Source organism: Amblyomma maculatum, unplaced genomic scaffold (genome assembly GCF_055883805.1).
Source record: "Amblyomma maculatum isolate TAMU_Amacu unplaced genomic scaffold, ASM5588380v1 scaffold_20, whole genome shotgun sequence".
NCBI classification, from domain to species: Eukaryota; Metazoa; Arthropoda; class Arachnida; order Ixodida; family Ixodidae; genus Amblyomma; species Amblyomma maculatum.
This window is the reverse complement of record NW_028146745.1, coordinates 4,339,302-4,353,154: the sequence shown is the minus strand read 5'-3', so window position 1 is coordinate 4,353,154 and position 13,853 is coordinate 4,339,302. Positions and strand designations below refer to the sequence as shown.

General features: G+C 53.2%; 1 pseudogene; it reads left to right on the top strand.

Moving 5' to 3' along the window:
- Positions 1-4,104: 4,104 nt before the first annotated feature.
- LOC146171541 (uncharacterized) lies at positions 4,105-5,873 on the top strand (annotated as a pseudogene).
- The last annotated feature ends 7,980 nt before the right edge of the window (positions 5,874-13,853 follow it).

Here is a 13,853-nt window from a genome sequence, read left to right as displayed (position 1 = left end):
CAAGACTTGAACGAGTCTTCGTCGTTCTGGTAATACGTAAGAGCCGTGTCTGTGAGCCCGAACATGTATCGGCTAGCGCATTCATAGTGCGCCAGCCATTCGTTCATATCCTCACCTGCAGCGCCCGCGAAGGATAGGGGCTCGCGGTAAAGCGGTCAGAAAGTGCTCTATGCTCATCTAGGCACGGCGTCTCTGTCCAGGGACATCTCAGGACTACAAGGTGGCAAACCGGCAAGGCTTCGACTGCGGCGAGGTCCGTGTGGTAGAGCCGTTACTGATGAGGTCGGGCATACCCAAGAAGCCTCCATAAAATTGTTAAGCTGAAGACTTGCGTTTAAAAGGGGACGTACGGGACATCAAGGGCAGAGTGTCAGCTATCGGTGTCTCTGGCTCTGCGCGCGAACCACATCACTTCGTATTCTTTCCTATCGCAGAGCCTTTCAGCTTCTTTGAGGCCCGTTACAACATGTTAGTTAAATGCTTAAGACAGCTAAGATTAGTGGTTATAGCCGCATCTAGGTATTTGTATCCGCAAAGTTCCTCAGGAAATATAGGAGATGCTTTCGCCCTGCAGTGGGTATAGTCAGACTGATGATGATGATACTTCCTCAAGCGGATTATTTGGGAGCGCATATGAAAATGTCTGGTTATTTTGTTTATCGGCCACTTTCATAAACATTTTGTATTTGCTAAGTTTGATCTCCGATCAACTGCAGCGTGAGAAAGAGAGGAAACCTTTATTCCACGTAGGAATTCGGAGCGCGCAGGCCCCGCATGACCCCACTGAAGTTGAAGTGTTTATGTCCCTCAGGATCATAACACTGGCAGCTAAGCCAGTGGCGATGGTCTTCACGACCGGGTCCTCTGAATGCAGCAGGGTCTCCCAGTTCTCCCAGGTCTTCAGTTGCCCCGCAGGACAGGGTCCGCCGGGTAGAGGGAAAGGATGTGGAGGGAAACGACAAAGGGTTCTGGGCAAAGGGTACAAGCACGAGTGTGGACGGAGGTATGGTGGTGGGAAAGGGTAAGGGGTGAAGGAAGAGTGCGTGTTTACAGGCTGCGCCATAGCGTTGCGTATTTATTGTCTAGGGAGGGGTGGGGTGGGGAGTAGAGCTGGCGCGAGGCTCTGTAGGCCTGCGTCAGCTCGATGATCGAGTGCATGAGTTCCTTCGTAAATTCGGATTAGAGGCCACCTGAGCTCGGTGTAATGAACCTCGAGCTAAAAGGTTGGCAGTATTGTTTCAGGGATTCCTGGAGTGCGGAGGCACCCATGCCAGCCACAAATGGCGGGGCGGGGGTCCAGTACGCTAAAAGTATGGACATGAGCTCTGCCTCGTACAAAATTTAGAATTGCTGTTTCTGAATCGGTTCAAATGTACTGGGCTTCCGTGCAGGTATGGCTAATGCAATGGCAGCTTCCTCTGCAGCTTCTGGGGAGGTGTCTGGGGGAGAGGTATTGTGATGAGAGGGGAAGAGGAGAAATCCACCACGGCTGCGGTCGCTTCATCACCCGTGCATGCAGCGTCCACCCATACGGCATCCGACTCACCGCCATAATATCTGTGGAGCTTTTTTGCATGGGCTCTACGGCGATGATCATGTTAGGATGGATGCATATTTTTCGGGAGTGGCTTGATAAGTAGTCCTCGGTGGATGTGTCGAGGGATGGAGAGAAGAGTTAGGTCGTTAGCCGGTATCCTTATTCCAAGGGAGTCTAGGATATACCGTCCAGTGGATGTTTGTGTCAGTCTGATGTATTTGGGCCTGTCGGTGAGCCTCTACGCGCTCCTCAATTGTGTTCTGTAGAACCAGGCCAAGCAATCTGTCTGTGGTGTGTTGTGGGGAAGGTGAAGTGCGACTTTGTATGCCTTGTGGATCAAGGCATCCAAAAGTATTTATGTCATGTTTGGACAGTTGTAGATAAAGAGTAGTGTAAAGCACGCGGCTGAAGACGAGGGTATGGTTGAGGCGACAAAGGACGCGCTTCTTCATGCCCCTATGGTGGCCCGAAATTCTGCGCATGAGGTGCGATATCGCACCTGCACGCTGCCTGGGTTTCGTTAGGGCGGTGATGTTTTTACCATTGCTCTGGATGCGTGGGCCCAATACGGGGAGGGTCCCGTTCAGTTCAATAGAAACAGGGGAGTAGAGGGAATGGCAGTTCTTGGGGCGGATGAGCAGCAGTTCGGACTTATCTGTGGAGTAAGAAAGTCCGATCCTCATTGCGTAATTTTCGGTCTGGGTGGCTCCTTCCTCTAAGTTGTCTTCTATACCGCCATAACTGTCGTGTGTGGTCCACACGTGATGTCGTTGGCATAGAGGGTGTGTTTCAGATGTGGGGTATCTGACAGTTTTAGGGCGAGGAGGATTAGGCTGACGTTAAGCAAAAAAGGGGGAGAGGATGGACCCTTGCGGGGTGCCGAAACTTTGAAGCGTGTAGGAGGAGGAAGAAAGAGGGTTGAAGTGTACCTCAACCATGCGGCCAAGGAAGAATGCTCGAATATAAGTGTACTTTCGCGCTGTGACATTCAATATGGATAGGGCAGTCATGATCGCCTGATGTTCGATCGCCTGACTTCTGTCTCCGTGAACTCTGTGTCCAGTATTGAACTGGGCTGTCCTGAGTATGGGGGTAGAGGTGGGGGGGCTTCCGGAGAGGTGTATGTGTTTTGAACTGTGGTCTAGGAGGGTGTCAGAATCTTCAATATGTTTGTGTATGAGGCGTGTCACAGGGTGTTGACCTGGTGCGTTTAGTGTCCATGAGGTGTCGGAGAAGTTGCCATGTGTGTCTGGTGCAAAGTTTACTGGCGATACTATCACATACTTTTCCCCAATTGGATCTGCACAGCTCCTGAGAATACTGCCGCGAAACCTTCAATACTGTATTTGTTTTTTTAACAGCCGCCGGCATACGGGCTTATCACTCTGACTCTGGATCGCGTATAAGTTCTGTATTCTTTTTTGTTAAAGCTCGATGTCGCGAGTCTCACCTTTATCAGTTCCGTTGTAGCGCAAGACACACCGAGATCTGTCTGAATATTCCGGCCGTTCGTGTGTCTTTCTACTATGTTCTAGCTTTGTGCTGGTAGCAGTTTGCGATGTTAACTAGATTGTTCTGAGCAGCCTTTAAATTGAGCGTTGACGAGTGTGACGAGCATTCTTTGTTCGACGATCGACGAGCACGTTTTTTGCTATCGCCGCCGCCCAGTTGCTTAGTTGTTTTGCGGGCGCGTCAGCCCAATAAGGAGTTAATTTCAGTACCATCAAGCCTGTGTCTTCGTTTGGTGTCAACGGCCTTGCCACCACTACGTGACATCTGGTGGAAGTGCTGCCCTTGATCCTTCAAGCGAAGACTTCAGCCTTCTTCCTGTCGCCCTGGAAGACCAGCCTACAGATCACCGAGCCAGCCGCCGACTCCAAGGCCTACAACCCGAAAACGGTCTGCTGCCTGACCCTGTTCGACTCCGGAAGGCATCAACTTTCGAAACGGCTCAGTCAACAGCACCAGTCGTCTTCGGGTAGGCCAGGGAGCCCCCATCTTCCAAGGATTGCCCACTGAAGATGCAGAAGACTCGATGGACCTTTTCAACCATGTGGCAAAATTCAATGGCTGGAACGATGCCGCGAAACTCCGACAAGTTTTGTTCTTCAAGGACATGCTCGAGTTTGGTTCGCAAATCATGAGGAAGCTATGAATGTTAAGGAGATTTTCAAGGAAGCCTTTTTGACTGCCTTTGCAAGTTCTGCTGAAAGGAAAGAGTTCAGGCCGTCCTCCAATCAAGAGTTCAACTCCCTAATGAGGCAGTCCTGGCGTACGTTGAGGAGATGAAGCGCCTCTTTTGCTGCGCCGACCCTAACATGACCGAAGGTAAGAGAGTCCAATTTTTAATGCGAGGCGCTACAGAATCGCTTTTTGCAGGTCTTGTCCGAAATCCGCCAAAAACCGTGGAGGGATTGGAAACAAAAGCATCTACCATTGAGAAGACGTTAGACACCCAGATGCGCCACTACGAGCTACCATTTCAGCCGGACTACCCGCCTCGGTGGCAGCCACTCAGCACCGAGATGGAGGAAACGACCGTTCTGGCAACGATCTCCGACTCTCCAATGACCGTTCAAGTTCAAGGCGACGAAATTTCACCCGAGAAATTCCACAGCGGCCATGGATGGACGCTCGCGGGGGAACGCATGTCAAGACTCCATCAACGAGACCTCGACGCGAAGCTCGCCGGCACCGAAAACCAAGTAAGCAAGAAAGCGAAAGGAAATAAGAACGTTAGAGCCTCGGCCATCAAGGCAGCGAGAATGCCAGCCATGCCGCTGGAGGAAAACAAGATCGTAATCAGACCGCGAGGGGGACTCGACATCACCAAGGTCGGCACTACGGCCGTCGCTGCGGCTATTCTCGCCGCGGCCAAGATCACGAACGAAGAGAACGCATCGGACACGATCTGTCCGAACGCGCAACAAAATATAATGGTAATCAGCACGTTCAAGGAAGAAAACGCCGTCCGCTACGCAAGAATTCAAGCTATACATTCAAGATAAGACCTTCGAAGTCAGCGCGTACCGCACGGCGCCGTACGACACTGCGAAGGGCATCATCCGAGGCATCCATCCCTGTCGATGAGAAAGCCGAAGATCTCGACAGCAACATTGTAATCGACAGAAACCCACTCGCCATAGGCGCCAAAATAATCGGCAACACGACCACGATCATAGTAGTCTTCGGAGGACCCAAGGTACCGAACTTTGTCCGATATGGTGTCACGCTCATACCGTGCCACCTGTACAGAAAGCAAATTGACGTCTGCCAACAGTGTGGTCGGGTCGGGCATCGCAAGGTCGTGTGCCCGACGCCAACCAACCGGATCTTCGGGGGCTGCGGCCAAGCGAACTCAAAAGAAGACCACAAATGTACACCCAAATGCAAACTTTGCGGCGGCGCTCACCCGACCGCCGACAGAGAATGTAAAGCCAGATACAAGGTTCCCTACGTCGTGTTCGCAAGCGTCAGTGGGAGCGCCAAAAGGTCAGCCATCAGCTGCCGTAGGAGAGCGATTTCGCACCACTTGACAAGCCAGCTGCCCATAAGTCAAGACCGCTATCGAGAGACCGCGCGCAGTCTAGAAATAGCAGCTGCAGGAGCCAGAGCAGAGACGCGCGAAAAACGAAAACCCAAGGATCACCGTCACGTGAGAGAGTCGGTTGGGGCAACGCCGCACGAGGTATCATGAAGACCAATCCGAGCTACAACGCCAAGACAGAAGATAACGCTTCAACCAAGGAACGAGAGATCAACGAGTCTCTAAAAAAGGAGAACGCGACCCTGCGAGCCACCATCAACAACCTCACCAAGGAAATCGCTGAGATCCGCAACGCCCACGCAACGTCGAACAGCAACGATCCAGCCCGAGCGGCAACAACAAGGCCGAAGAAACTACGGCCGACGCAGACAAGGAGCCGGCAACGAAGAAGAGGGCCGTCGAATCACGCAAGACCAAGAACAACATGAGCAACTGCAGCACCAACAGCAGCAACAACGACGTCGAGGCCAAACTCAACAGCCTCGAGGATATGATCAAATCGGTGAAGCAAGCCATCGAAGCCTTCCAAACGGAGAACGTCAATAGACTCAACAATCTGGAAAGAAGCGTGCAGTTATTACTAAGCAACCCAACGTTCGCGCCAGTACAACATCAAGTCAACCAAGCGCAGCAACCCGGTGAATTCCGAATAGGACAATCATGGCCTCCAACTCCACAGGCATAACAGTGTGGCAGTGGAACTGCCGCGGCTTCGTCAAGAAGAAGGCAGTCGTCCAGCAGTACATCGAGCACGCGGCTCGCAAGCCCGACGTGCTCCTCCTACAATAAACACTATTGGACAAGCCGTCCCTCCCCGGCTACGGGGTGCACGCGGGCCCGCCCGACGGCAGAGGCCTGTACACCCTGGTCAGGAAGGGACTCACCTTCGTCGAACACCGGCTAAGCAATGTCAGGATTGAACACACGCTCGCCGAACTCATACCGACCAAGCAAAGAAAAAACAGCATCTTCATTTTGAACATCTACAGTAACCCATCGCGGAGACTCCAGAGGTTCAAAGCCATTCTGATCAAGGCAAGCACGACGGCCGGCCAGAGCACGCTGATCGCATGCGGCGACTTTAATGCGATAGATCCGGCGTGGGGCTACGTCAAGAGCAATGCGAAAGGCAGAAACCTATCCCATGACGCGGCGGAACTCGACTATACCCTCATAACAGACCCCGCTTACCCAACGAGAATTCGCAACTCCGTGTCCCGAGATACCAGCCCCGACCTCACGTTCGTCAAAAACAACGAACCGATCACGATCACATGGAGCAACACGGGGGTGGAGCTCGGTAGCGACCACATGATATTGGAAATCGTCCTACCGGAGCAGAGCAGTACCAAAGTCAGGAAACATACGTGGATCGATTGGTCCGGTTTCAGAGATAACAGAAATCGTGAAGCGGAAGAGACCGAAATCGACGACATCGACGCGTGGACCAACAAGATCCTCCAAGATGTTCGAAACTCAACCAAAGACATAGTAACAGACCTCGAAACGAACAGAATGAATAGCCGACTGGCCCACCTTATTGAGGGCATGCAGTCCATTCTCAACAGATGGAAACAACACCACCTTAATCGTAGGATACGAAAGAAAGTCGCAGAACTCAACAGAGCGATCAAGGACCACTGTCGCACGCTATGTGCGCAACAGTGGAACGAGATATGCAACGCTGCCGACGGCCAGATGCACAACGGGAAAACATAGAATTTTCTGAAGCATCTGCTCGACGAAACCAAGACTAAGTCACACCAAAGGGACCGACTGGCGAAGCTCATCCATCGAGAAGTCACTAAACACGGCGCCGATAAGGTGACGAAACGCATCAGCGACAGATACCTGCCGACTACGCCCACGGAGTGCCATGGGCCGTACGGGCGGCTGTCCAACGCCCGTCTCGACAGAGATATAGACGTAAAATTTCGCACGGCACTGCAGGACCTCAACAGCAGGTTGGCGGCCGGGCTGGACCGCATCACCAACAAGGCGTTTAAGAACCTCGACGATAAATCCATAGAAAGCCTCACGAGCTATTACAACAAATGCTGTAAAACGGGAACGCTGCCGACGCAGTGGAAGAAGGCCAAGATCATCCTAATCCCCAAGCCGGACAAGCCGGGCAAGCCATCCGACATGGATAACCTCCGACCCATATCGCTCACATCTTGCGTGGGCAAGGTGTTGGAGCACGTCCTGCTCAACAGGTGGCAAGAATACCGCGAGAAAGAAGATTTCTACCCGGAAACGATCATTCGCTTCGGGCAGCATCTAAGTACCCAAGACGCCATGATACAACTCAAGCACCAGATCATTGACGGCAACACTGGCGACAACAAAGCAGTACTGGGACTCCACCTGTAGGGCGCCTTCGACAAGGTGAAGCACTCAGTGATCTTTTCCCAAGTCTCGAAACTCAACATGGGAGAGAGATCATACAATTACATCAAAGACTTCCTCATGGACAGAACGGCCGAGCTCAGAGCGGGGGACCCCCAAGAACAGGAGAAGAAGCTGGGAAGCACAGGCACACCTCAGGGATCGGTCATCTCGCCTGTGCTTTTCAATCTCGTGATGATAGGAGTGGCCGAAGCTCAGGAACATCAAGAAAGTCCGACATACGATATACGCGGACGACATAACGCTGTGGGTGGAAGGGGGCAGCGATGCCCACATCGAATCCACCCTACAGGCGGCCGTTGATGCGATCGAAGACCAACTCGACGGAACGGGGCTCAGATGCTCGCCGAGCAAGTCGGAGCTCCTCGTCTACCCGCCCGTCAAGCACCGCAAAACCAATAGCAATCCAAGAGAGTACGAGGCAATCAAAGTCAAGACTAGAGAGGGAAACGGGATCCCAAGAGTCAACAAGATCAGAGTGTTGGAGGATGGCGATCGAGACGAACGGCAGAAACGGCGAGACCGTCACCCGGCTCATTGCGAAAGCGGCGAACGCCACGAGACTACTCAAACGAGTCACGAACAAGAAGAGTGGAATGAGGGAAGAGAGCCTGATCAGACTGATCCACTCGTTCGTCATATGTCACGTAGCGTACGTGGCGACCTAGCACAAGTGGAACAAGAGCGAGAGAAACTAGATAGATATACTCATCCGCAGAGCCTACAAGACGGCACTGGGACTGTTCGAAACAACGGGCACCAAACGCCTCCTACAGCTAGGGGTGCACAACACGCTGGAAGAGATAGCGGAGGCCCAACATGCCGCACAGCTCGAAAAGCTGTCTACGACCAAGGCCGGCCGGAAAATCCTGGATAACCTGGGAATTGAATATCAAGGCAGGGAGCAGACGCAGCTCCCCGTCCCCGATGAGATCAGGCGCAACATCAGAGTGGACTCGGTACCGAAGAGCATGCACCCGGAGTGTAACAAAGGGAGGAGAGCAGTGAGAGCCAAGGCGCTGATAGACCAGCACGCGGCCGACACACACGCACGCTACGTTGACGCGGCTGAGTATGTCAAGATACACGGGTTCACGACGGTCGTCATCGACGCGACCGGCACCGTTCGCATGACCGCCAGCACGAGATCCACCAAGGCAGAGCAAGCGGAGGAGGTGGCCATCGCCCTGTCCATCGCCGACCGCGACTGCCACACAGTGTTATGCGACTCGAGGCAGCCGGTGAGAAATTACACCAAAGGCAGGATAGCGAAAGAAGCTGTGCGCATACTGCAGGCAACCAAAAACGACGATGGCAGCAGACAAGTGAGAATCAAGTGGTTCCCGGGGCACGCGGCCGAGGCGTCAGACCGCAAAGCCAACCACAACCAGACGGCACACGCCGAGGCGCGCGCGCTAACGGACCGCGCCTCGGTCGACTGGCCGCTGTGGTTCAGCACCAAAGACCGAATGACTGACTACAACGAAATAACCAAGATGTTCCGCCTAGCTCGCAGAACTCTTCCACCCCCTTGCTCGGGGCTCAGTCAAGAGCAAGCCGATTTAGTCAGACAGCTACAGACGGGCTCACTCCCCAGTCCGTCGGTGATGCATAGAATGTATCGACAGACAAATGCAGTCTGCCGAACGGAGACGGCCGGCTTCGCATACATGCTGTGGAATTGTACCAAGTACTAGGAATAAGCTAAGTCTGGGAGGATGCCGCCGCGACTGGAAGCAGCCGCAGGGAGTGACAATCAAGAGGAGAAACTCTGGGCCGTCCAGCAGGTCATCAAGGCGCTGGCCCGGCAGGGAACCAGCGAGCCGGCCACGGCGAGCGGGGACCCAGGCCGCGCGGCCGGTGCCCAGAGGACGACGTAGGCTCCGTCCGGAGCGCGAGCGCGTGTTCTACTGCAGGCCTCGAATAAACGTTTTACCAATCCAATCAAGTCCCCAGCGCATCTGCAAGCGGAGAGAATTCGGGACCTCAACCTGGAGATCGTGCGAGAGGAGCTCCGCCGATTGATGACATCATCGCAACAACCCCAGGTGGCGACGCTCGCTGACGTCGTCCGTGAAGAAGTCCAGCAGGCGCTTGGCGTCCCTCGTGCTATGGCTGCGACTGTTCCAGCACAAGAGGCAACAGCAATAAACTATGCTTCTGCATTACGTCGCCCTGCGTCACGACGTGATGACTTTCCAAGCCCAAGCCGCTACCGTCCTCTTCTTGAAAACCGCCCCTTAGCCCCCGCCCGCCAAGCCTACCAACGCCCCCGAGCCCCAGGAAGTGCGTCGCCCAGAGGACAGCAAACAACCGGCCATTATGCTTCCACAGCGGTGACGCCGGCCACATTCTGCGCCACTGCCCGTACCGACGGACCGGTCTCCGCGGTCTTGCAGTCAATGCTCCACGACCACGCCCAGGTGAACGACCGCACGAAATCGACAGCTATATGCGTAGCAGTGAGATTTCGCCACCAAGCCGTCGGTGCAGGTCTCCATCGCCGTACAGGACCCGCTTTGCGTCGCCAGGCCGTAACTACGATGAGAGTGTGCGCGGAAGGTCTCCAAGCCCGTGCAGGAGAAACTAAATAGAGCAACCTTTGTAGGTGAGGTTGCTCAACGGCGAAAAGACGAACATCCTGTGCAGCCGACGACCCCTAACGATGACAAAGCCATTTCACCGCCGCTCCACACGACGACATCGACAACACAACCAGAGTGCAAGGCGACACCGCCGCCCAGCAAAGTAACAAAGGTATGCCCCGGCTATGATTTGAAGAAACGACGGAGCCTAGATCGAACACCAAGGCCCACGTGCAATGCGAGGACGCGAACAAGTGACGTTGAAGTTGATGTCGACGGTCGCAGAGTCAGTGCCCTAGTAGTCGCAGGATCTGACTATTCAGTCATCAGTGGACCGTTAGCCTCCCATCTTAGGAAGGTTAACAACCGCTTGCGATGGCCCGCCGATTCGCACCGAAGATGGCAACCTTATTACTCCATCGGGACGATGTACAGTAAGAATAACTGTAAATGGGCATACTTACCCCACCAGCTTTTTGATCTTGCAGCAGTGCTCCCGCGACGGGATTTTAGGCATGAACTTCCTAAATGAATATAGGGCTATCATCGACCTGCGATCCAAGCTCAACACACTCTTTGCAGACAAAGCCATTCCTGCTATGACAACGTCTACGCAACACATCGCTCTAAATGTCCTTGATGGAGAATTGACCGTGCCGCCCCGATCAAGCGTGGCAGTCTGCGTAGGTCGCGCAAACATCGAAACCGCTAAAGGCATCGTTGAAAGAAATATCCAATTGCTCTTAGAACGAGGTGACGACATCGCAAGAGGCATCGCGAAATTCCCGAGAGATCAAGCTCAGGTGCTGGTAACAAACGTCACCGAAGAATACCGGCATCTACACAAGGGCACGACGAACAATTTTCTCGACGAATTAGCGGACCTCAAAGATGTATTCGCCCTCCATGACCAAACGCTGGAAGACGCACCGGACCAATTTCGTTAGCCCACATTTGACATCAACCCGGCATTGACCTACAGCAGGAAAGACCAGATTCTCAGTCTTCTTCAAAGCTACGGGGAGTTCTTCTCATCATCATCGAAGGTACGACAAACACCACTGGCCAAGCACCGCATTTAACGGATGAACACGCCCGACCTCTGCGCCAAAGCCCCTATCGTGTATCGCCGCGAAAACGCCAGGCCATACGCAATCAAGTTGAGGAAATGCTACGTGATGACGTAATCAAGCCAGTTGTTTGGGTGAAAAAGAAAGACAGCACACTTCGCTGCTGCGTTAATTACCACCGCATGAATAGCATAACTAAGAAGGATGTCTACCCGCTTCCCCGCATTGACGACACTCTCGACCGGTTTTGCAATGCAAGGTACTTATCATCGATGGACCTCAAGAGCGGATATTGGCAAATTGAGGTCGATGAAAGAGATCGCGAGAAGACCGCAATAATCGCACTGGACGTTCTTTTTGAGTTCAAGGTGATGCCATTTGGCCTCTGCTCCGCACCAGCCACATTTCAACGAGTAATGGACACAGTCCTGGCAGTCTTGAAGAGGCAAAATTGTTTGGTATATTTGAACGACGTTGTTGTCTTCTCGTCAAACTATGAAGATCACCTTAAACGACTGCAGTCAGTGCTGGAAGCCATCAAGTCATTGGGACTAATGCTAAAAGCAGAGAAGTGTCACTTCGCCTACAAAGAACTGCGGTGCCTAGGTCACATCGTTAGCAATGATGGTATTCGCCCAGACCCATAGAAAACAGCTGCAATCGAAGAATTCCCAACGCCTGTCGACAAGAAAGCTGTGCGCCGATTCCTTGGCCTCTGCGCTTATTATCGACAATTTATCAGAATCGTTTCGCGCATCGTCGAACCGTTGACGCTGCTTACAAAGGCTGACGTTCCTTTTAAATGGGAAGCGCCGCTAGGAGAAGCCTTTGACGACCTCAAGCACCGCCTGCAGTGTCCTCCTGTGCATGGCCACTTTAATGACAACGCCGAAGCCGAGTTCACACCGACGCGAGCAGTGTGGGCCTAGGAGTAGTTCTTGTCCAGAAGAGTGCCGGTTAGGAGAAAGTAATCGCCCACGCTAGCAGGTCCCTCACAAAAGCCGAAGCCATTACTCGACGACCGAGAAGGAGTGCCTCGCGATCATCTGGGCCACTTCTAAGTTTCGTCCATACCTATACGGCCGACCATTGAAGGTGGTAAGCGACCACTACGCGCTCTGCTGGCTGGCTAATTTGAAAAAGACCTCCGGCCGCCTTGCCATATGGAGCCTACGACTTCAAGAATTCGACTTGACTGTAGTCTATAAGTCGGGCGGGAAGCATTCCCACGCAAACTGCTTATCACGCGCTACCGTCGACGCTCCTCCGAAGGACAATGACGACGACGCCTTTTTGGGACCGGTAAGCGCCAGCAGCTTCGCAGAACAGCGATCAGCCGATTACTTAGAAGGAAAGACTGCTTCTCCTCCTGGTGCGTTCAGGCGACATTTATCTTCGTTCGCGTTAAGTAATGGCCTCCTCATGAAGACGAACTTCGCACCCAATAGGAATGCGCAACTTCCTGTAGTGCCTAAACACCTCCGGTAGGAAATTGTGCTAGCGTTGCATGATGAGCCCACAGCAGGCCATCTCCGATTTGCACGCACGTTGCGTCGAATCCAGAAGGACTACTGGCCGCGACTGCCTGCCGAAGTTGCCCACTACGTGAAGACATGTGAGTGCCAACGACGCAACACGCCGCTTATCAGAACAGCACGACTACTAAACCCGATTCCGCCCCCAGACCTCCTCTTTCAACAAATTGGAATGGATCTCCTCGGCCCCTTTCCAGCTTCGTCTATGGGTAACAAGAGGACCATCGTGGCCACAGACTGCCTTACCCGTTACGCCGACGCAGAAGCACTACCAAATGATACTGCGGCAGAAGTCGCCAAACTTTTTGTCCAACTAATTCTTTTGCGACACGGTGCCCCAGTTGTGCTCATTATGGACAGGGGAACGGCGTTTACGGCAGAGTTAACGCAAGCCATCCTGGAATACAGTCATACAAGTCATCGACGAACACCTGCGTACCATCCCCAGACCAATGGCCTTATGGAGCGCCTGCACAAAACGATCGCGCGCATGATCGCCGTGTACGTCGACGCTGAACACAAGACCTGGGACGCCATCTTGCCGTATGTGATCTTCGTGTATAGCACGGCAGTCCAGGAGACGACCAGAGCGACCTCGTTCAAGCTTGTGTACGGCAGCGAGCCCATGACGACGCTCGACGCAATTCTGCCGCACGTAACCAACGAGGACAACCTTGACGTCGCTGCCTGCCTGCAGCGTGCAGAGGAAGCCGGACGACTCGTACGGATGCGTATTAAAGACAAATAGCCCACCGACAGCCGACGATACAATTTACGACGATGCCACGCAGAGTACAATCCAGGAGACCAAGTGTTGGTTTGGACACCAATTCGCCGTCACAGACGAAGTGAAAAGTTGTTGCGTCGATACTTCGGACCGTACAAAATCATTCGCCGCGTCGGACCGCTGGACTATAAGTCATTCCTGACGGAACGTCAGCATCACCACGGCGATGCGAACGTCCAGAAATTGTACATGTTGAAGAATGTTTAATGCTTATGTTTAATGCGCGGTAAAGAATCTGTGGTGTTTAAACTTTGCATTGTTTATGTTTAAGTTGCTTTGTTTTGGAACATCGAGTCGCTGTTTTTTTTAAGGGGGGAGTAATGCCGCGAGCTTATCATGAGAGGTATACTGTACTAATTGGCGACTTCAATGCCAAGGCAGGG